Raw genomic sequence first — 25,935 nt, 5'->3', positions numbered from 1 at the left:
TATTTTCGAGTTTTTAGTTTTTCAAGTTTATTTTAAATCCTACATTTTTTCTTTATTTATTAGTTTTTTTTCTGTAGTTTTCCTCCCGCTTGACAGCTTTAGGAATGCAAGACAAAACTTTTTTTTTCATTTAGAAAGAGCACAAAATTATAACTATTTCAATATATATATAGATGAAATCTAAGCATAGCAAAAACGCATCCCATTGTAAATTTGAACCTGGAGACAGTTATATAGATCATATCGATGAACCGACAGAGTTTCGTCTTTTTAAACCAATGCTACACTTTTGCCGAGTATCTGTGTGCCCACTAACATGAATACAGGAGAGGTTTTTCTTAAATACTGAACTATTTGTAAAAATTCTTCAATGCATCGTCATCCAATATTGCTTAATGACCGCCCGGGTAATTTACTGATGATGAAAGTACACAACCTCCAATTTTATTTTTTCTCGTATAATAAACATAAGGTCAATGAACTTTTTTATCAGTTTTTCAACCACTTATACCAATACTCACAACACAAAACCCAACAGACAATAAATTGTGGTATGACGGTACTGATAGTTAGAAAGAACGGTATAAAATGGTGTTAATGTTCCCTTGCCAATATGCCATTTTTGACATAGCAGACTTGGTAGCACCACCATCGATATAGTAGCCTTACATGAATATCAAGGCATTGTGAAAGATTGATGGGTTTTAGGTAATCTTAGGTACCATAACCATCGATACATTATAGCCTACACTGTGAAAAAAATCCGTAAAATTTACGGTTTTTTACCGGCAGCTGGGTTGGTTGTGCAAAACCGTAAAAGTTGCGGAGAAAACCCGTCAACATAACGGTCTTTTACTATACAAGGACAAATTTACAGTTTTAAAACCGTTCATAGCTGAAGCGTAGAACGGGAAAAAACCGTTTTTCAACGAAACGGGTTTAAACCGTCAAATCTACGGGAAAAACCAGTTGAAATTACGGGTATTTTTTACAGTGTAGCATGAATGTTAAGACAACTTGATGTCTTATGCAAGAGTGACGGATTTTAAGTATTCTAAGGTAGCATCATCTTCGATAGATGGCCTTAACTTTAATATTAATGACATAACCATCGATTTATAGCCTAACAAGAATGTTAAGGCAACTTGATTTATGCAAGCGTGACGACATTTGGGTATTCTTAGGTACCGTCACCATCGGTATATAGCCTAACATTAATATTAAGGCTACCCAATACTAATGCAAGAGTGATCGAATTTAGGTATTCTTAGGTACCATCAGCCTAGCATGAATATTAAGGCAATCACCATCGATATATAGCCTTACATGAATATTAAAGCAACTTGGTCTATGTAAGCGTGACGGATTTTGTTTATTCTAAGGTATCGTCACACCATCGATATTTACTTGCTATTTATGCAAGAAATACGGATTTTAGGAATTCTTAGGTACTATCACCATTGATATGTAGCCTAACATGAATATTAAGGCTGCTTGATAGTAATAAGAGTGATGGATTTTTCTTATGATATGAAGGTAACGTGAAATTAAGCAAAACTAAAAGAGGAGCGCCAAAAGGGGGCACTTTTCCTTTCCTTTTTCAGTTTGACAATGTGTCTTATAAGCAATAGAAAATATCTTTGTGCCGAGGAATAACAGTAAATATTCAACGTTGTTTGGCTCTGTACTCTGTTAGTTCGTGCTAAACAACGTTGGATATTTTCTGTTAATTTGAATTATACTTTGTGTAGGTAGCTAATGGGAATGTCTACATTTAGTCAGAGTTTTCTGGTAAATAGTACAAAAAACATTTTGGAACGAGGCCTTTCTTAAACTCTCATACAACGTAAAACAACCACCGACTGGAAAACGTTGTTTGTAAAAATTCCGAATGTGAATCCATGAAGTTGTTTTCCTATAATGGATTTAGGAATGTATGAGAGCGAAACCTCTTTCACTGTAGTAGAAAAGAAACTCTTCAACATTGCTATTCTTTTATAGTTTAAAGTAGATTTGGACTTCTAAAGGCACTTTAGCACAATTGCTTCATCCGCGAAAAATTCCCCTCACGTGCTGGAGCAGAATGGTAGTAACTGTAGTTTACCAATAGAACTGCATGTTTGAATTGAATGATTTTGAATTCCCAACAGTTTTTTTTTTTTAAAGAATCGCGTTATTTCAAATTTAATCTTACCCACTGATACACGTTATTAAATTAGGTTAAAAGTCTGTGGAAATCAGTTCAAATTCGTTTAGCTTTAATAATACTACAAGTCAGTTCATGGAATCAATAACCTTTCCATGTGTGTTGAAAAACAGAGGAGTTGGGAATTTCAAAGTTAAATTAAAATGTTTGTGAAGCTCTATGTTAAATGAGAAAAAGATTACAAAACCTTAGTGCCACTTCGTAAAAGTCGAGGATTGATGTTGAGATTTTTGCACTGATGAAGAGGCTCCATAGTAGCTTTGAAATTGCATTTTGCTGTACTTTTGTGTAATTTGTTCTTTATTTAGTTGGTTTTTCAATTTAATCAAGCTCTATGTTGTTATCAGGGCTATGGAGTCGGAGTCGGAAAACATGCCAACTCCGACTCCGGTTTTTTTCCTTTAATTTTCACTTACTATCCTTGTATTTAAAAAAAAACTGACTACCAATTAATTTGATTAGATGTATACAGGCCTCCTACTAGTAAGGAAACAACTGTCTTTGTGGCAACTAGCTGGCTTGATTGTTTATTGAACTTTCTGTAACAGCTACCTACACCGGCTCCTAATTTGCTTATTTTTAAACTTTATTTAACTGATAGCAACTGTCAGCAAATAATGTTGTTGTTTTACATTTTCTAAGTAATTACTTTCAAATAAAAATAATATATTTTTACCTCGATATCAGTTATAAATTAGTAAAAGTAATATATGTATCGCTTGAGCAAGTCAGGAAACTTCTGACGGTGCTTGGTAAATTCAAATAAGTGTTGGTACGAAAACGCATATCCAAAAGATTTGAAAATGTATAAATGTTGTTTTTTAAATCTTAAGACTTTATCTAAGAAAGCTTGATTATCACTTAAAAGTACAAAATAAAATCAGTACATGATTTATTGGTTACAATACTCAATAATTGTAGTTAATCCTAAAATCTTTAAGGTTAATTCTAAAGCTGCCAATAAAATTAAAATTAAATATTGAGCCAAGAAATGTAGGTACGGTAAAGGCTATTCATATAAAGCTGTATACCGCCGCATTTTGTGTAAAATTTGCTCCATACGTCTATTTATAAAATCTGAAATTAAGTTTATGTGTTACCCACCAGATGGGTGTCCCCCGGGAGGCGAGGAGCCTCTCAAGAAAAGTTTTTTACTTAGCAAAAAAAGTTTTTTTTTTTTTTCTCAAGTTACAGCTTTCAAAAATTAAAAGCGCTGGATTTGATCAATATCTATTTGTTAAACGTTAAAGGGGAGCAAATTAATCTTTTTCATTTTTTTTAAAAATGGGATTTTTAAGTAATCTCACTATAGAAGTCGCAGCTATTGGATAATATGATTTTCAAATTGAATTTCGAACGTTGTATGCATCTTAGGTTTACAATAAAAAATAACGCGCAAATTTCATAAAAATGAATAAATATTTCAATCTCTATTTAGGGGGTTTTCCCCCTTCCCATGAGATTAGGGGATTTGAAAAAATATAAAAAATAAATGAATAGAAAAGCCGGAGTCGGGGGCTTCAAAATCCAGGAGTCGGAGTCGGCCATTTTTCTTCCGACTCCGCTGCTCTGGTTATTATAGAGCAGTGGTGCTTAGCCTTTTCTGCTCGAGGGCCGCCCCTCATATTAAAATCATTCTCCCGGGGAAGCATTTTGCTTGTCGCCGTTTGCCTGTTGTCTAAGAAATACTATTTTGACTTTTCGCCTTATAAGAAAGATAATAGTTAAATTCCCTATTAGATCTTACTGTTTGCCTTTCTTGAAACGAGACTGATCCCACAAGAACATAATAAGCCATATTTTTGTATTACGTAGTGTTTTATTAACGTTTTTAGCTCTGGTATTTGTTTTTTTTTTTTAGCCGCTGAATAAAAACATGCGAATTGGGTAATGGTGGTCACCACACTTGGGGTAATGGCGGCGTCCACTGAGAGGTGTGTGCTCTGGAGAGTAGAATTAACTTGAGCTTCTAAAAGCCCACTAACATGTGTAAACATATTGGCATTGCCCTTATATTTCTAATCATTTTACCATGGAAAGATGTCTTTTTAAATCAAGGACTTCTTATTATGACTTAACTTTCAATTCCTTTTTGTAATATCTTAACAGCGGAATTATGTAATAAAATAAACATAAATATTTCAGTTTAACGTGTCTGTCATTGAAAATCCTTATATTTCTTACTTTACAACCATTAAGTAGTAAATGGCATTACTGACTGCCATTACTACCCTAGGGTAGGGGTAATACCTGTTAAAGCTGATTTTGCAATATTTTTTTATTTTTCCAATAGGTAACATTAATAATGGTTCTATTTGAGTCTGCAATGGGTAAAATATACTATATGTAAGCAATTTTGCATGATTGCGTTTCAAATTCAACACAAAGTAAAGTTTTATATTCATTTTCTCTTAGGCGACTGCCATTACCCCAGTCTCCCCTACCATTGTGTTATTCGAATGGATTTCAAGTTACAAAAAAATTTAAAAGTTCAACCTTTTTTTCCTTTTAGAACATGATATGTAACATTCTTACATGAAATTGAAATTCCGTTAGATTTGTACTAGACGAATAATTTATCGTTGTATAATAAATGACTAGTTATGGGCACCCAACCAGTAACAGGAAAATACGCCTTGCGTTGTCAATATCAAGTTCCAAATCGATATTTCATGAACACCAAAATTGGATTTAATAAAACCTTAAAATCATAAATAGGAGTCTCCCATTTAATTTTTAGTGTTGCATTTGTAACATTAACAGTATTAAAAGCACGCGATATGGCATTAGTATGACTTAGTAGTAGTCTCTTCTCTAGAAAATACAAAAGCATTTGTAATGTATTCCTTTTTATTCAAAAGGATCCTTCGAGATTTAAAATGACATCAATGTCGAGAATATTCTTTTGGATTCATAGATTCGAAGTATCGAGAGTTGGTGTTCTTTTTGGATTGGCAGATATGGTGGGCAGCTTAGACAAGGTTGACAGGTTGAATCTCCATCGTAGCTTTATCTTGCTATATGTCTAGACAGGAAATGAAACACCATTCATGCCATTCAATATATTTTCTTTCTTTTTTCGTAAGAGGGAGGGAAAAACAAAATTTAATGACAATAATACTCGTTTCCATCTTATTAATGGCCTGTATTTATCTAATTGCACGACAAACCTTCAATATTTTTAACCGCGTATTTAGATAACATTGTTGTATTACAAAAAGAGTGTATCTTGCTAACAGGATTCTAGACAATAAGTACACCATAAGTGCACTTACATGTTTTTCAGCATTTATTATTAGTACTATTTTAAAATCAGATAACAACACGAAGTCATATATGACAACTGTTTATTATTGGAAGGGAAGCAAATATTTGTTACATATTCGTTCTTAATTGCTACTATATAAAACTACACAATTATTCGTATATTATTTTGAAAATTTCTTTGAATTTAAAATCCCGTCTATATCTTGATGGAGATCATCTAACACTTTGCGTTAATCAGTATAATAACTTCGATCCAACAATTGAGCCAGTTAGATGCAAAGGGATAATTACTGGACTTTAAAGTTTTGAGTCAAATGCGTTTAAAGTACAGATCCTAGGTAGGCATCCTAGGATTTTTTTTTTTTTAATCATCCTATACAGCAGCACCCTAACATGCTAGAGCTACTAGTTAAATCACCTGCCCTAAAAAAAAGAAGAACTGCTACCATTCGGGCTGATTATCTCTAAATTTTAGATTTTAGTACTAACATGCCTTTACATATCATGACCTCAATTGGTCCTTTGTTGATGTTGTTTTGTGCCAGCCAGGCTGTCAATGTGAGGTGCGCTACTTCGTTTTTTCGACTGTACAATAATTTAGTGGAAAGTCCGACTTCCACAGTACACACAGGCAGTGGCGTTGCTAGGGAGGGGCGGACTGGGCGGCACTTTTTCAGAGGTGAAAATCTCACACTTTTGATGCGAAAAAATTAACACGGTTTCCTAACAAGGAAATCATGCTTTTGATCTATTACTGGAGGCAAAAAAAAGCAAAAATTAATTTGAATTTTGACACCTTGAATTCAAATTATGTTTTTCGCAATCACGAATATGTGTGTGTAGTAGACGTGTGTGTTTGTGTGTGTGTGTGTGTGGGTATGTGTGTGTAGACGTGCGTGTTTGTGTCTGTGTGCAGGCATGAGTGTGTGGGCATGTGTGTGTGTAGGCATGTGTGTGTGTGGGTATGTGGTGTGTGTGCGTATGTGTTTGCGTATGTGTGTATGCGTGTGTGTTTAGGATATGGACGCTCGCTAGAGGAGTAGCATCGTGATGCGGTGGGTCGACGGTGGTTCTGCAGAGGGAGGCGGGGGGGGGGAATAAAATCATAGGACATCAAAACAGTCAAGTGAGAACAATATGCAATGTGATTGCTCAAAAAGAAAAAAATGTTCGAATTATAAGGTTTAGATAAGACTATGATAATAAATTACTCTAATACAAAACATGATTTTCCTTGTAGACATCTCAGCAATATTGTTTGTTTTTTCTCTTCCTTCATCTGAAGCTACAGAATGATGGAAGTGGTGGTGTAAAGTCAAGGGACCGTGTTTTTTTTACTGTTAAGGAAGAAACATTAAATTTCATAATCTTTCGTTACATGATGAAGCAGCCACAATAAGAAAGTGCCTTGTAAAGCAGCTTATTTAAGAAAAAAAAACACTTTTTTTTTTAAAGGAATGTGACAACAAGGGTAAAAGGAGAAATTAGAGACCTCAACTGGAGGGCGATTTCTTTCTCATTTCCAGGATAGCGTTATCTGTTTCAACAATTGTTCTAATTGGTCATTGATTACATGATTTTCACTAAGAGAGCATGAATTTTATGTTCATTTTGTAAAACCACTTATTAACAATTCGAATTATAATTACGATTTATAATTATAACTCGAATTTTAATTTTATATCAACAAATTCCTTTACACAATCAGTTTCACATTTAGTCGGATCTAGGGAAAGGAATGGGATGAATCTTGCTCGCATCCTGGGTGACAACTTCTGAGTTTGTCAACACTGATTCGTACAAGCACGAATCCAAAAAGGAGTTATAGCTCCCTTTTAGAAGCCAAATTGACACTAAATTTGCGTTTATAAAACTTTAAACTAATAAAAAATGTTCCCGACATTTGTGCTCCTTCCTACTGTCACAAAGATTAAAATGCATTTTCAGGAATTTTGAGAAATCTCCAGAGGAGAGCCACTTACCAACCTTTTATCCCTTAACTTGGTCAAACAAAGCCTAAAATAGCGTTTTGGGGGACTCCATTCACCCGCCTTTTCTCTGTCTAACATTGCCAAAACAGCTTTAAAATGAGTTTTAGGGTCAGAAAATTTTGACCCGCCGAAAACAGCGTAAAATTGCGTTGTTAAACCCTCAATAAATGTCATATTCTTCGGGAAGAGCAACTGAACCTTCCTATCTATTAACGTCACCAAACTGCCCAAAAGTGCAGTTTTAGGCCTTGAAGTGATAGCGTCCACTCCATCCCTTCACTTCTCCTCTTTTAGAGCCTAATATTGAGTTTTTAAAATTTCAATACCAATGCTATCCTGAGAACGGTTAAGCCCTGGCCATTCCTGAAACATGATTAAAGATAGTCTGAAATGATTAATTAGGACATCAACTTTGAACTTTAAAATTCCCATCTCATCCAATGTCTCAAAAAATAGCTTAAAATTGGGTTTTTGAAACTTCACTTCAATTTTGACACTTCAATCTCGGAAAATTTCATTGGGAAGTCCCGAACCCCAACGACACTAAAGAAAGCATAAAACGGATTTTAATTTTGAAAAAAAAAGAAAAAAAATCTGGAGGGAGCTCCAAGCCTATTTTTTATAAGCGTTACTAAAAATTGTTTAAAATTCCGAATTTTGACTTAACTTTTTGAATTTTTCGGGGGGGCTCTGAATTCCTTTTTTTTTTCTTCTGCAAGAAAGTTTCTTTTCTTTTTTAATAAAATCTTATCAAAATACTTTTGAATTTGTATTATGATTAAAGTGAATAACCAACGTAAAAAAAGCACGAATTTGAAGAAAATACAGCATACAGCATATAGCTATTTAATGGCTACAATGGAGCATCTTTGTGAGTGCAAAAAGCTCAAAAACACAAATAGAAAGTCGCGAAAGAACTGACATAATGTATTAACTATTTCTCATCAAAAGGGCGGCAAATTGAGGGACCGCCCCGGACGGCAGAAAGTGTAGCTACGCCACTGCTTATAGGCCATAACGGGTAGGCAATTAATCACAGCATAACAACACATTCACACGAAGAAAGTACAAAGACTGAAGAGAGGAAGTACATCCATGCCCGAGTCGGGATTCTAACCCGGGAACTCCTCATCGCTATCAGACTCCAATGAACACGAGACAAGGTGGGTGGCAATGGGTCCTCCCTAAATTTTGAAAGGGGACGGCATGCGACCAACATGTTTACCAGGTTTAACAAAGTTTCATCAGGTGGCATCGAGTTTTTTCTGTGTTAGCATTTCAAGTCGCTCATCGACAACATTTTTATTTACTCACTAGTGGTACCCGCACATCTTTGCCCGTATTAGAAAATTAAAAGGTCTTTTGGTTCGCCTGTATATTTACAAATAATGTATGGTGATTTTTCTCGCCAACTTGGCTTGAACCCATGTTACGGTTCTACGTTATGATAATTTCGTAACTTACTCGCCCCTCTAATGATAATTTTGCTCGGGAAAACGTTCTTAAAATTGGAATAGAAAGAGAACCACATTGAATTTTCAAAAAATCGCTTTGAGGTGCACACCCCCATACTACAAACTAACTTTCTGCCAAATTTCATGAAAATTGGCAGAACGGTCTAGGCGCTATGCGCGTCACAGAGAGCCTGACAGACAGAGATTCGGACAGAGAGACTTTGAGCTTTATTATTAGTAACGATAGCGTATTTGAAGGTTAACGCTATAAAACACCTAGTTAAATGCCTGGTGGGAATTAAATTTGATTTGATTTGAGGCATTCACTGTTATTAAAATTTCAAACATATTTTTTCCCATTTCCATTTGTATAATGCATTCCTAAACTTCATAATATAACTTTTATTTTGTTATCTCTCATTATTGTACATAAAGTATTGATAAAGAATCAAAGCAATTAATTCCATTTTCTCAAAGTCGTGTTGAGACACCTTTGTTCTTTAATATAGCAGCAACTATCCTTTCCATGGATGCCACAAGTTCTTGCTAGATGACTATAGATGTATTGAACCAATGTATTGAGCAATGGATTGCAGCTGTATTGAGTGGAGATTTCGCAAAGTCGAGATGTCCTGAAAAGATGGAGTCCGCTCTCTGAACTAAAATTCCATGAAAGCTCAAATGTGCTCTATCGGATTGAGATTTGGTGAGTTAAGTATCCATAACTTTAATTGGAGCTCATTGCTGTCTAACCACGAATTGTACGGAAAGGCAAACATCCGGTTTACACGCGGAAATGGAAGCATCTATTAGTTTTCAGGGATGTCAGATTTTGCAGATGCATGTTAGCCTCTAAATTAAGCAGAGTCTCATTCAAATGAGCGGAATACGCGCATAAAATTTTTACTTTCCCCCTCATTCAGATGGAGTCGCCTTAACTGGATGTTTGCCAATTCCATACAATCTGTGGTCAAACAGTACTATGTTTCTTGAACTAGTCCAGCACAATATGAGCCTTGTGAAATAGGGCGCTGTCTTGTTTAAAAATTCTTTTTCCAGTTGGGAAGATAAGGCGACATGCAAGGGTGTGACTTATCCACAATTGTGTTCAGGTAGTCTGCAACATTCATGAAATTTTCTCCCATAAATAACTCTCCAAGATACCCCATAAGAATGTTCTCTAAACATATTTTATACTGCATGTCAGCATAGATTTGATTTTTGAATCGTATATGCAAAAGTTTATTTAAATTTGAAAAGTAATAAAACTTCATAATTTCACTGATTTTTAGCAGATAGGTTATGTTTAACTGCATTAGACTGAATTTTGGTCTTATCGTCGTATGACCCCTTCGAGTCTTAAAATTTGCGAAGGATACACATAATCTGCCAGGTTAACCAATATACCATTTTCTGCTCTTAAGTGTTTATTTTAATCTTTCGTATACTTTTCCTTGTGATAGATATGATTTTTTCGTCTGATGGTTTTCATTAGCTATTTCTGTAATATTTTCTCGGATTTTTTTAAACTATAATTACAAACAAGAAGTTCCGTCTAGAACTAAACGAGCCTACTTTCCCGTATACCCATACTACTTTCTAATACCTGATCAATATTCTCAAAAATAGCTAAAATCGCAAATTGTTTCAAACATATTTTTTAAATACTTTAAGCTGATTTCTAGGAATAAAATATTCCTCACTCATCTAAAAAATTTGATGCGGAAAAAAATAAATAAACGAACAAATAAAATAGCAGCACCTTTTAAACAAAGCAGCTAATACACTTTTTTCCATTAAAAAATTCTTTAACACAGCTTTCAAAACGAAAAAATAATCATTAAAATTAATAAGCTCATCAAAATAAATACATCATATCAAAAAAAAAATCGCTTCTTTTTTAAAGAAATAAATTTCACTGTCAAATAAAAAAAAAAAAAAAAAAAAACGTCTGCGCATATCTTTATGTAGAAAAATAAATGACTTCGAGTTTATCCGCCGAAAACTGAATACCTAAATTAAAACTTAGCGTGAAAATAAAAACAAGTCATATTAACAGTAATTATTTCACAGTTAAAACCATAGCTGTGAAGTTGGAGTCGGAGTCAATCTCATTTTGAGATAAAGGACTTGGAGTCGAATATCCAAGAATCGGAGTCAGTCATTTGTCCTCCGTGTATAAATTTTTGCCAAAGCTACGACGTCGGAATTGCCTTAAATTTCCCCGTAGGCGCTAATGTTAAGTTTTTTTTTTGAACTGTTCAAAATTGAACAAAAAATAGTTCAATTTAAAAAATGAAATATAGGAATGAGGTGTCTTCGCCGAGATCTTTCGAACAAAAAAAATTTGTTTGAATCGGACTATTCATTCAAAAGTTATTAAAGGGGGGGATAGACAGACCGACAGACATTTTTCCCCATCTTAATACTCTATTTTCCAATTTTTAATTTTTCGATATTTATTTAATTATTTTTTTTTATTTTTGACTTTTTTTTTGTTTTTTGTAATTTTTTCAAGATGCATTAAGCCTTCTTTCATGCTTTTTTCGTGTTTCTCTTACAGGAAAGTAGGCTAAAAATTGCACTCCTTCTTATTATGTGTGAGATTCTTCTTTTTTAAAAATATTTTTTACCCCTAGCTTTATTTATGTTTGCTAAACTGTGCATTTAAGAATATTTATCGTACTTCGAATAAAAAATAACATGTCAGAATACGTCATAAATATTTCATCAGAACAATCTACAAGTCAGAATGGAAAAAGAATGTTTTCTTAATTATAGGAAATTGAAAGAATAAATAACTTCCAGATATTGCCGTGTTTCAAAGTGAATCATTAGTAGAAGTATTGAAAAATCATGGAAATGAATGTTTGACAGCTTGCCAAAGATGGCGCGTCTAAGTCAGAGATATGGGGCAGATCATTTTTCTTGATTGACAGAGATGAATCGAATTTTCGATCATGTTGACAAGACGTTGCATATATTCTTTGACAGCCCAACTAAATTCATTTTTCACTTTTAAGTTTTCGCCTGATGAGCAGAAACTATGTCATGATATATTGTAATTTATTGAAATTGTTATTTATTGAAATATCGTATTTATTTTAGTATTATTGCACAATAGTGCGTAATACTGATCTAATTGCATGGCGTGAAATATCGAAGGTGCATTAACTAAAGTATTTTATTGCAAGTTTATGTCAGCAACTGCGATTTTGATGAAAGAAAGACTAAAATTAAGCGAATTCCCAGAACAACGAATACCAATATTACGACAGATCGGTTTTAACAAATTTAATTTTCAATTTCCCTATTTAATATCCATTACATTCCTTGAACTCCCTTACAACAAAATTCCCGTTACAACGAACAACATTTGAGGTTCTTTAAAGTTTGTTAAAACGGGATTTCACTGTATATCTTTTACAAATACGTTTAATGTTTTTCTCTTTACGTTTTACAATACAGGTGAATACCACTTATATGGGGTCGTTGCTTAAAGTGGCACTGAAGCTGAAGTAAAAGCGCATAGTAATGCACTGCACTTGATCCGTTGAAAAATTTGGACGCCTTAGACCTGTTGCTTTAGTTTGTTTTAGTAACGTGTACGAAATGGATGGATGACCCATCCGCGTGTCACAGCTTGACACGATGGAACAGAGGGACACGCGAGAACTCATGGAACTGTTTTGAAAATTCAAACTAGTGTCATTGTCATTGTCAAACTCTAAAAACCCTATTCATATTTGAAGGAAGCTGTTGTGATCAATTTATAAGAAATTATAAATTTAATGACGTGAAAACTATGGTTGATATAATAGCTTCATCTAGAAATGTATCCGTGCTTCTTATAGATGACATTCGCAAGGAGGTTTGTTCACAAATTGCAAGAACTACAATATTGCTGCTATCATTGGTTAGTATTTGTGCGTTACACAAATGATAATTTAAATATTGCCGGATAATTTAATTTGCACCTACTAGTTTCAACTACAATCGGACCCCGATTTAACGTACCTCTTTTTAACGAATTTTGCGATTTAGCGAACTTTTCTTCCCCCCCCCCCGACTAAACCCTGAATTAACACAACATTTTTCAGCCGAAAAAGATTTTTTTTGTTGACCTGAATATGGAAATACTTTATTGTTTTCCGAATAATATATCCATGTGTCCGAAGCATAAAAGGACTCTTCTTTTAATCAGCATTTTTTGACGAGCGAGGTGGCAATCAATGAATAGCGATTCTGACGACGAGAGCAAAATGAAACTCAAATTAAAACTTACTTTTTCAAATGCTTTACAAGGCCTGCAAACTGTAAAATCTTATCTCATGCAGTATGCTATTAATGACACAGACTTTTTTTCTCTCCGCAGAGTGGAACGAGACCGATTTTGAATCAAGTATCAAGGCAATTTTTAAACACTTATTACTTAGTACTTTAAAATTTCAAATTAACTACTGTGAAAAAGTCGCGGAATGCTGTATAAAAGGTGTACACATTCTAATTATGGCTATTTTTATGCATTTGCTTATTTGAGCTTCCAGATAAGTAAAGTGCATTTTGTTTCTTTCCCCCATGTTACGAATAACCCCGATTTAACGTATAAGAGTTTTGGTCCCGATAATTTCGTTAAATCTACGTCCGACTGTCCAAGACAGAAAATTTTTAAGAATCTAAAAATGCAAGTGTAAAGAAAGATCATTGAAAAAATATAGATACTGTTAGCACAGACAAATCACTTTTATAGTTGGCAACAAAAAAGTTTTATTACATTTCTCGGAAATTTTATTTGGGAAGAAAATTTTCAAAGTGAAATGTTGTATTATCAGTCCAGAAGCTCCATGTCTTATGTTGCTGACATTGTTGTTAAATGGGTTTACCATACTTTTCACCGACATTTAAAAACTCTACTCCCCTTAAATATATTAAAAGGTATGGTTGAAACTGAAAAATAAGGAGGACGTAACTTTTGTTACAGCTAAAAGTAGGAAATCCCACAATATGTACGTGCATTTAAAAAATATGAACTTCAGCTTATATGTTAGTAAATTTGTTGACGAGCTTTCCTGTACTGAGCTTCTCCGCTACGCAGATGTACAGAGAAAAAAACTCACCATTTCAGTAAAAGCCTATACGTGCCTTTTCTTCACTTTTGTATGTTTTTCACTCGAAAAAAATGCAACTGGTAAGTAGATTTCTTTTCCTCCAGATAGTGTCACTCTTCCCAAAAAGGTAGACCAGCCCTGCTACATTGTATCCTAAATTATTTATGTTATTTTGTAGGTTATTAGTTACATAGATATGTTTGTGAAATAATTCTTTGTTTGTTTCAAACTAGTTTCAATAGCAATATGAATAGTGTGCAAATTAAAAAAAAAAAAAAACTGTTAACTCAACTTTCGTTGCTTAAAACATGGTGTACTGTTCTTCATTAGATTGGTATTTTTGTCCCCAAATTACATCGGTTGCCGAAGTTCAGGATACGGAGAAATTTTTTTTAATGTATTTCTTTAAGAAAATTGATTTTAATTTCGCGGAAGGCAATTAGTTCGTTATGAATTAATATTTTTGAAATTCTTAATACTATCTAAGAATATCCACATTTATCTTTTTATTTTTAATCTTTTTTATTTGTTTGTTCTTTACATCAAGCACATTTTCTGTCATCTCTGTGAATGTATTAAAATACAGGAACATTTTGAGTTTTTCCGAACATTTTTTTGGAAAAGAAAATAGGATGGACGAACACGTTTTCAGAGACCATTTACTGCAATCATTAGTTTTCAACTCATACCTGTCAAGCCCAAACTTAAAATACCGACTTATTGGCTCTAAAATTGAACTGTTGAAAATAATTTTAAAGAAATGTTAACATTTCTAAGCACGGAGATAATAATTTAGTTTTCCATTAGTCCCAAGACTACCTAAATAATATAATAGACATATGACCAAAACTAAACAGGAAAAATATTTTTTTTCTGAACAATCTTGAAAGAAAGAGTTTTTTTTTTTTTTGTTTTTTGCTAAATTGTTTACGTTGAGAAAATTTTAAAACTCTCTCATTAAAATTGGAGTTAAAAAGTGTGATTTTAAAGTTTCTGAACTATTTTCAAGGACAAAGTTTTTTTTTTCACCTGGATTTCCCGACATTTCTTAAATCTAAATCTCCTCCTACTAAAATATACTCTCTTCGAAATAAAACTTTATGTGTGGGTGAGAATTAATTGAACAAATGACTTTAGTTATAATGTGATACATTGTCTGATAAGTATGATAAAGTAAATATAATTCTTACCCCTGTATGGTACCAAATTAATTCGAAATATAAAGCTGTACGAATTGATGACATATTTCTTGGATAGTGTCGACATTAGCTTTGGACCCTCAAATTGCTACCTAGACACTGTAATGTATATGTTGCACTGTAAGCTTCAACAAACTATTTTTCTTTTTTAACCACTAAGCTGGTTAACCGGAAAACTGTTTTTGGAATCGGGTTATTTCTGATTTTATATAGGTATTTATTTCGGAATGAGCATGTTTAAAAACATAGAATTTAAACATTTTTAAAGTGATTTGACAAAGTTTAATAGTTTTTAACAATAATTTTAATTTATGCGCAGATTGAAATTCAATTTTTACGCTTATGCACATTACATCACGAGTGATAAAATCTCATTCACAAATGCTATTAGCGCACAGCGTAAATTATCATAGTCTGGCAACGCGGTTGACAGCAAAGCGTAAGCATTTAGTGTTGCGATGGAGTAGCGAGTTAAATTGCATAACTTGTGGCGTCATAAAGACCACGACCTATTTCCAAAATCAGTTAAAAAAATAATAAAAAATAACTGTTGGGAAAGTAAAAGTTTTTCTGGCTTCATGTTTCTTTACTGCTTATTCTATCAATTTCAGACACCAAAATCATTACTTTTGACTAAAGGAAACAACTCCTTTGATCTCTATAGTTTTCCAGTAAAATGCTGATTGACAAACTACTCTAAACCATTCAAAATACTAAAAGCCTGGTTGTGAGACAGCATCTTCGTTCTTGTTTTGAGCTCAGCAGCCTGCATTAGTCAATAACCGAGCTGAAGTATACGTTCTCTCATTGAAGCTGATATTATCATAAAACTGGTAGTTAAAACAAATTACGCACAACAGCGGAGGTCCCGAACTCTTTTTGCTTACTACTATATACCAGTTTTAAGGTTAAAGCAAAGTAAAACCAAACATTGAGTTTAGTAAATGTAGTAAACAAAGAAGTTGAATTTAAAAACATTAAAAGTAAAACAAAATGGCTTGAAACATTTTTGACTCCAGGTTTATGTTAAAAAACAGATTAAATAGAATAAGTTACCAAAAGTGTTTACTTTGGAGCACAATATGACCAAAAAAACAAAGCAGTAATATCTCATTGCTAGTGTGTAACATTTTCTTCAAAAATGATCTATCTTGCATTTTTTATCTTGTGGTAATGTGAAAAGTTAACTCAAAACCGGAATTTTCTGGATAGTGTTGATTTAAAAGAAAAATGAATGAATAAATTTATCCCTAGGCATCTATGAATCAGAACGCCTCATAAAATATACTGTAGCATGACGCAGATGGAGTGAAAAATTTTGGCAGAGTGAATTTATTCACGTTGATGTAAGATGAAAAAGAACAACTTTTGTGAAAATGTTTCTGAAAAGAGTATTTTTTATCAGAGTGGAGTTGGTTTAATGGTATCTAGTCAATGGAAAATAAACATTCATCTTGTACTACGCTACACATTTCACTTTGAACATTTCAGAAAATAGATCTTTCAGAAAAGTAATCGTGGGAACAGAAATATCATCCTATTTACATTGTTTAACACATGAAAAGTACTTTCTGAAAAAATACTTTTCTTTGGTTTTCCTAAAAAAAATATACAACAGAAATATTTTATTTGTAGGCAACATACGCTGGTGATGATTATTAATGTCCGATCAAGGACGAAATGAAAATCACAGTGAAGACGAAGAAATAAAAATGATTTTTGGAATATTTCGATAGTTCGTTCAGCTATTTCTCTATATAGTAACCATTCTAATTGAGATAACTGCCGTGGCGTGATACTATCTTTTCTTGACCTCATTATAAAAAGGAAACCTCCTGCTTAAATCTGTACATTTTACTTTTAGTCAAGCATTTCTCATTCGTTAACGAATTTCATGTAAGCAGAAAGGTGGAAATCAGACGGAGCTAAGTCTGGATTGTGATTGTCGATCAGCATGCATCCAAAACATCTGTAAGTCTTTCTTGAAAATTTCAATAGCATGTTTGTTATCACTCAGGAAAGCTTTTCCCTTCACGTAACTCATTTAGCAACAAATGTCCGCACCCTTACATCCATTAACAAGAAGAATTATAATGACAACATGCATTAGAATATTCATACTTAAAGGGAGAGTCCATTGTTCGAGGAATGTTTACAGGGTAACTGCACACTTACTGTGATCTTAAAACTGACATGATGAGCAAGTATGCTAGAGACACTGCGCAACTGTCCGCGGGACAATTCGCGATGTCGTTACATTTTGTAATAGAAACTTTTCAAATAACAAGAAGTTCCGTTTAGAACTAAACGAGCCTACGTTTCCGTATACCCATACTACTTCCTAGTACCTGATCAACATTCTCAAAAATAGCTAAAATCGCAAATTGTTTCAAACATATTTTTTTAAATATTTTAAGCTGATTTCTAGGAATAAAATATTCCTCACTCATCCAAAAAATTAGATGCGTAAAAAAAAATAAATAAAAGAGCAATTAAAACAACAACAACTTTTAAATAAAGCAGCTAATACACTTTTTCCATTAAAAAAATCTTTAACAGCTTTCAAAACGAAAAATTAATAATTACAATTGATAATCTTATTAAAATAAATACATCATATCAAAAAAAAAAAATCTTTTCTTTTTCCCGTGTTGCCAAAATTTTTTTTAAATGAATTAATGCCCTTACCAAAATAAATAAAAACAATAAAATGCCAACTTAAAGAAATAATTTTCATTGTCAAAAAAAAAAAAAAAAATCGTCTGCGCATATTTTTATATAGAAACATAAATGACTTCGAGTTTATCCGCCGAAAACTGAATACCTAAATTAAAACTTTATCGTGAAAATAAACTAGTATGTTGTGGCCATTACGAAACTTTCTTCTATATTTTTCTTTTTTTTTTCTGATCCCTCCCCATGCTTGACAATATGAAATATTCCCAACAAAAACAAAATTACACATGCAAAAACTAGACGACCATCCCAATGTCTGAATTATTGCAAAAGCAAAGCAAAGAGCGAAAATTGAAAGTTATTTTAAAAGCCTTGCTTGAATTAATTATAAATATTTTATTTGTTAACAAACATAAGATGGCAACAGTTAAAAAATTTTAAATCATTGAGATCATAGACTAATAATAAGAGTAGACCGAGCTATGGCAACCCTTTTGCTGCTCATAAACCAAACCATGTGACTGGTGGATATCCTAGCAACAGCGGGCGTTGATCGAAGCAGACGATCAACGCGAGCGAGAAATAAAATAAATAGAATTGATGGAACACGGAAGAATGAGCTTTTAAGAAATCCTATTTGTAAATTTGTTATTCTAAGTTGTAAATATTTTGTTAATATAGTGAGTTTTTCGTTTGGATAGTATTATGCATTTTATTTAGTCAATTTCAATGACTCTGTAAGCAATTAAAGATGCAAGTGCCCAAAACGAATCGGCAAACGGTAAGACTTTTACCCACAATTTCAATTTAAGATACCGATTAGAAATATTTTGCGTTAACGCAAAACGTTTACGCCATTACGTTCACGCCAACGCTGACGTAGCAGTTCCAAATGAAATAAAAGTTACTGAAAACTGATCAAAAACTAATTACTAATGTCAAAATAATGCATAACTAAAAGAAAAACAGTTCAATCTCTGCACCTGGAAAAAAATTATGATGAAAATACATTGCGTCTTAAAATACATGTCGAGGGCCAAACTATAGATAATGTTGCCATCTAGCAACCATGCTGCCAAAGTTTTCGCGAAGCCTTTCCACCAGTCACATGATGCATCCATGAACCAATTTTTTTCATCAGCAAGTCTGAGAAAGCTCGGTCTACTCTTATTATTTGTCTATAATTGAGATAATATTTCCGATCATTTCCATACAATTAAAATCACGAGAAATACGCAGACGACGACAATCTATTACGATTTATCTTTCTTATTGTTGCATTAATAAAGCCATTTTTATTCGCAAAAACAAAAAAAAACAAAAAAATCAACACCTTTTGGAGCGATTGGCGTCAAAATTGAACCAAAGTATGTTTACATATGGATTAACATATATTCCAAATTTCAACCAGAACGTAGTATTACTTCTTGAGATAGGGCACTCACAATGGAAAAAAAGAACGGGCGATTGCGCTACTCCCTTTCTAGCTGTTGAAACCAAAATAAAATCAACTCTTATACCCACTAAGGGTTACTTGCCGATAAATTTTCTTTCATTCCGTTCATTATTTCTTGAGATACAGCAGTCACAATTGACGACAAAAAACGTTCTATAGCTCAACCCCCGTTTGAGTTATTGACACCAAAATTGAATCAGCACCTGTTCCTGTTGATGGCAACATATGGATCAAATTTTGTTTGATTCCGCCAGTTACTTCCTGTAGAATAGCAAGCACGCGTAACTCAAAAAACGACCCATTGCTCTACCCCCCTTGGAGGAATTCGCGCCAAAAACCAATGGGCACAAGTTCACATAGGGGCACATATGTGTACCAAATTTCGTTCGATTTCATGCGGTAGTTTTTGCTGTAGAGCGGCCACAAAAAAACTGGTCACACACAGACGTGACACACACACATACACAGACAGACAGACATTTTCCAAAAATAGTCGAAATGGACTCAGCACACCTCAAAACGTTCGAATCCGTCAAAATTCGAAATTCGAAAATTTGCACGAATCCACTATATATTAGATATAGAAGAAAGTAAAAAAAGTCATATTAAGAATAATTATTTCACAGTTAAAACCATAACTGCGGAATCGGAGTCGGAGTCAATCTCATTTTGGGATAAAAGATTCGGAGTCGAATATTCAAGAATCGAAGTCAGTCATTTGTCCTCCATCTATACATTTTTGCCAAAGCTACGAATTAGAGCCGAAATCGAGGAGTCGGAGTCCGACTAATTCTCGGGAACAGGGGGCAGAGTCAGGTGCCCTTACTAAATTCTCGGAGTCGGAGTCTGGAGTTTGTCATCAAGAGCTATTTCCAACAAAATTTGTTTTCAGTAAATCCGCCTTCAAGTACGGAATCTACATTGACCTTCAGTTTCCCCGTTAGGCGCTAATGATAAGAGATCTAAAACCGTCCAAAATTGAACGGAAAATTGTTCAAATCAAAAAGATATTTTATATACAACTTTTTCATCAAAAGCTTTTTCCTAAAAAGTTTGAAACAAACTCGCCTCACAGTTCGGAATTGCCTTGATTTTCCCCGTAGGCGCTAATGTTAAGGTTTTGTTTTTGAACTGTTCAAAATTGAAGAAAAAATAGTTCAAATCAAAAAATGGAATATAGGAATGAGGTGTCCTAGACGAGATCTTTCGAACAAAAAAAAATTGTTAGAATCGGACTATTCACTCAAAAGTTATTACGGGGGGGGGGGGGGACAGACACAGACCGACAGACCTTTTTCCCCATCTCAATTCCCTGCTTTCAACTTTTTTATTTTTCGATATTTATTTATTTTATTTATTATTTTTTTTTGACTTTTTTTTTTGTTTTTTGCAATATTTTCAAGATGCATTAAGCCTTCTTTCATGCTTTTTTCGTCTTTCTCTGACTTTTACTGGTAAAGTAAGCTAAAAAGCAACATAATAGAGCCATAAAATGTTTGATGGTTACAATACTAAAAATTATTGATTCAAAAATTGAATTGAAATGCAAAATATGCGATAAATAACTGACCTGTATGCCAACGCATAACGAATATTGCACAGATTGTTCTTGGGATGAGCCCATAGTAAGCGATGAAAACGTAAACAGACCAAGGCTGTGTCTTTACGCAGTGTTTAATTTTGCAGTTTAGCTCAAGTATAAAGTTGTAAACATTATTTTTTCTGGAAAAAAAATATTTTTTTTAGAAATTAAACGTAAGAGATGTTCTATGATGAAAATTATACGTTTTGAACATTAGTTTTGCATTACAATTTCATTCCATAACTTTTGCAAACGATTGTTAAAGGGAACTGAAATGATTCAGCGGCTTTTTAAAAGTTAGCGTTTTTGCTCGGTTGCTAGTACGAAGCAATATACTGTTATTGTTGTTGTCACGTCTAATGAAGTGCAGAATGCGAAAGGTTTAGATGCCTCCAAAAGTCTTGGTGACAAGATCTGCTAATTTTGGAGCCCGATGTCTGTAGAGCATTTCAATTGGTGGTGCTCCAAGCTGGTGGAGGGAGCGAATGATGGCCTGGCGTTTAAAACATGATCTGGGGTTAGTTGTGATTGGGGACAGTGCTTACAAATAGGAAAAGATTTAAAATTAGTTCGTAATATCTTCATGTCCTTGAAAGCTCCAGTACATAGCCTAGCTATTGTAGGTTTCTTGGGCAGTGAAGGCCGAGGATTGTTGCCTTGCTGAACTGCTAACTGTAGACATTTCGGCTTGAAACAGATTTCACGTCTGTAAAGGTGGCTGTTAGAGGTTACATGATTCCTTTGTAAGGGCATCTGTACGCTCTTTTCCTCAACTCCACCAAGATCAGGGATCTACCGGAGAACGCAAGGTATCTGGAATGAGTAGAGAAGAATAATAATTTCTTGTGTCAATCTTGTCTCGTTGTTACGTATCGCTTCGAGTGCTGATTTTGAACCGGGAAAAATTTCAGTGTCTTCTATTAGGCCATCAGAGGTAGGGGAAGAGCAAAAATGGGAAAGAGCCTTGTAATAGCAATAAGTTTGCTAGTTAATTTTGAAGCGATTTGGCCAATGAGTATTTTAAGCTTGACGATATTTCCTGAGGGATAAATGATGGAGATACCTGCGCCTCCTGCATGTAATCTTACAGTAAATATCAGAGGAACCACCTGTGTAGATTAATACGCTGTTTTCTTTGGCAAGTGATTGAGCAGAGCCTTCGATTTTCTGTAGTAAGATTTGAGTTAGTTCTTTAACAGAGCATGGTTCAAGTAGGTAAGTATTGATTTTAATATTTATAGGGTCTGAAAGAAAAGTGTGGTTCTTGATTTAAATCCAGGCAAGAATGGGCAAGAAGATTGGCCCATCCCATATCCCTGTCAAACTACAATGTACTGTTCAATTTAAGTTTGATGCATTGCTAGTTTTTTATTATTCAGGCTCATTTTAAAACATTTTCTTGCCAGAAGTAATTTCTAAGCTAAACTGTTCTGCATTCATGGATGACATAAATAAAAACGACAAATATAAAAAAGTTGAGCACTTTCACAATACTTGATAGGATAAATATCAGAACTCCACTGTTCAAAAAACAACATAGTTGAGACTCGAAAAAATAACTTTAAATTATGTAATAAAACTTGCCATATTTAAATGGACCAGAGTAATTTACGTACTTATTGCTAATAATAAAGATCTAACATTTTAGTAGCAAACCAGCATACAATCTAATATTGTTTTTTTTCGTTTACTTTTAATTCTTTAAAAAGATATTTCTTAAATTTTGTTATTAAGTGTATTTTGTTTATTTGCATTTTCCAATTTAATTTTGCATTACGCTAAGAGTGTACTAGATTTTCTCTACTTCATATCAAAACTATCTCTCTCATACCCAAAAAAGGAGCACTGTTTCGGGCTTGTAATTTTATACATTTCGTTTTAAAAATTGAAAAAAAATTGGAAGATCAAAAAATTTTAAAGTTTTTTTTTTTTTTTTTTTTACAGTTTTCAATTGTTAACATTGTAATAATGTTAATTTCAAGTAAATGGGCGTAATCTCCAGTTGTAAAATTCATTAATGAGTTTCTTTTGTTTTTCGTGTACTACATTAAAAATGGTCTCGTAAAAGTAGAGGCTAAAGACATTCTATTGACTTTGATAAGACAAGTACAAATTCACTAACAAAATCGATATTTTGTAAGATTGAGACAAGTCTATTACATCGACAATTTATTCCTTACAAACATTATTGATTCATATTTTTCACATGTAAAAATAATATATATTTAGCTGAAAGCATGAAAATGGTGCTTCTGTGGTAAATAAAAAGACTCTTATTACTTTACACAAAAGTGTGTTTGGTAGTGAAAAAAGAACAAGATAATTAACGAGAGCTACTTTAACCCATATTTTGGAACTTTTCTCATTCTTTTCTCAATAATTTTGTAACCATTCATATTTCCAAGCTGTGAAGAAAACTTGTTTTACGCCTTAAAAGATCTCTTAATTTAATTTTTGAACAGTGATCAGTTTATTTTCAAGTATTTTTACCCTTTAATATTGTTTTTTATTTGGGCGAATATAGCCTTTGTGTTTGGGTTCCTTTGGCCCGAAGTGGTTTTCCCTAGAACCCCTATAACTGGAGAGGCCGACGCATCCGCCATTTCGGAGCAAGCGTACAACAGGGAGAGCTACCTTTATTGGCAATCATTCGCCAAACAGGGAACGAGAGAGTCAAAGAGCGAAATTAAACATTGGCGAAATTTTGAAAACAGTTGGCGTTGTTTCCAGGCTGCCAGTCATTTCGCCGGCTATTGAGCAATCACGATTGCTTATTGTTCTCATTTGACCGTTTTTGATGTTCCGTGCCTTTTTCAGCTTGGACGAGAAGCCTCTGCAGCAGACCGCCCACCGTCCTGTGCAGGCGGCGCGGCGCGGCGCGGCTGTTCCGGTCCTGAGCTATCCGCTTCTCCTAGTCGCAGGCGTCCATGTCCTACACACACGCACGCTCACACACATGCCTACGTGCATACACACAGGTCTACGCACACACACAACTATGCACACGTAACCGCCCAGGAGGAGAGGCAGGCTTAGGGGGGGGGGGCTGTTTCTAGAAACAATAACTCCAATGAGTAGTGTTATGTCTCAGTTCGTGATTGCGAAAAACATAATTTGAATTCAAAATTTCAGAATTCAAATTAATTTTTGTTATTTTCTATCTTTTTTTTCTTTCTGGATCTGCTGGAAATCTGAAGAGCTGAAAACGTTTTTTTGGAGATGTTTGCACAATTAACAGCCGAACAACCACCTATTTGACTCAATTTAACACATGCTAAAGAAATGTAAACATCAGCAGCAATGCTATCGCTACGAAGCACTGGATCAAGTTTGCTCCAAAATAGCGGATGCGTAGGCTCCTCCACTATAGGGGCCTTAGTTTTCCCTATTTAAATTCATTGTAAAACTAACTAGAGCCAAAGAAAGACGTGTGCTCATAGGGGAAAATATTTATTTGAAAGAAAAATGCATTTTACAAGAAGATTGAGTCACACATATTTGTTTTAAGGAAAATTATTATTTTTTTAATGCTTGTGCATAACTAGTTGTTGTCTTAGAAATTTTCGACGGAGAACCGTCATCTTCTCATCAGTTTTTGAGGCTGAGTAATTTTATTAAGATAACACTATTCGGAAAACAAAGGATCCGAAATTTTCGGTCACTTCCAAAACTTTTTGGTGCGTTCAATGCTCTTTGTATTTGTAAGAAGTAGATACGACTGGGTAGATCTTTTTCTAAACCTCCTGCAACTTTTAATTCCTCGTCATCTTCCAAAATGAAGCCATGTAACTGAGTTCTGACGAATTCAGTTTGCAATCTCTATCTTTATCCGTTGCCGAAAATTTCAGGTCTTTTTTGCGTTTTTCTTGTTTAGAGTCTTAATTTTATCTATTCTTTACTTTTCAAAATCTGTTTGGCGGATTTTTTTTTCAAATTCTTATGCTGGGGTATAGTAAGTCGTAATTTTTAAGTTAAGAGATATGTTGTCATTGTCAATTTTTTTTAAACCTAAACAGAAATTAGAAGTTTAACCATAATACGGCATAGAGTATTAAATAATGCTGATAAATAGGTGCTTAAAAAAAATCTTAGCTGATGTAGAACTGCTTCTGCATGGAGAAGTTAAGAGGCTATGAAGGCACATGTTGGCACAAGGAATGAAAAACCACTTGTGTTGCTTCTTGAGCAGAGCTGTAGATCTGCCTGGTATACATACATTCTAACCCGCTTAATGCTCCAGCCAATTTGCCCGAAAAAATATTCTAATAGGCAGGATATTCCATTATCAGGGATCAAATTAACAAATTACATTGGTTTGGTACACTGAACATTTATTACATTAGGCGGGACATTCTTTTAAGCGATATTTCATTGAGCGGGTTCAAAATGGAGTGCTTTCAGATGCTCTCTTGTGGAATCCATCAAAATAGGTTGAAAAATTATGCATTAAAGGCAGACAGAGGACGTTGTATCTTTTTGTCTGTTTGGGTCAAAGAAGGACCCAATGGCCAAAGTAGCCAGCGTTTACGGTATGGAAAGTTCATCTTCATGTTTCAGTAATAATGTTATTTTTTTGCTTTGACTACTTCTTTAAGTATTTGAGTTTTAAACTGTTTACAAGAAAAAAATAACAGTGTTGTTATCAAATTTTGAAAAGAAAAATACAGTTATAGTTTCGTCTTTTAAAGAAGAATTTAAAACAAAGAAAACAGTTTTTTAGAATTATATATATTGATAAGTTTGTTATAATATGCTTATTACTCAACACTCATTTTAAGTCGCATTCCCAAATTTTACTACCAGGAAATATCATAAAAGATGAAGAAAGCTACGTTTTCTAGAATTGGAAAAAATATTAAAAAAAAAACCTGTATCGACTTGTGTCTAGCGTTCTATATAGAACAAAGCAAAATAGTAAAAATAACAGCCATGCAACAGTGTTTTAAACCTTTTTGGGATATACGAGTTTTAAAAAAGAATTTGAGCAAAAAAAAGG

Source organism: Uloborus diversus, chromosome 6 (genome assembly GCF_026930045.1).
Source record: "Uloborus diversus isolate 005 chromosome 6, Udiv.v.3.1, whole genome shotgun sequence".
NCBI classification, from domain to species: Eukaryota; Metazoa; Arthropoda; class Arachnida; order Araneae; family Uloboridae; genus Uloborus; species Uloborus diversus.
This window is presented reverse-complemented; position numbering follows the sequence as displayed.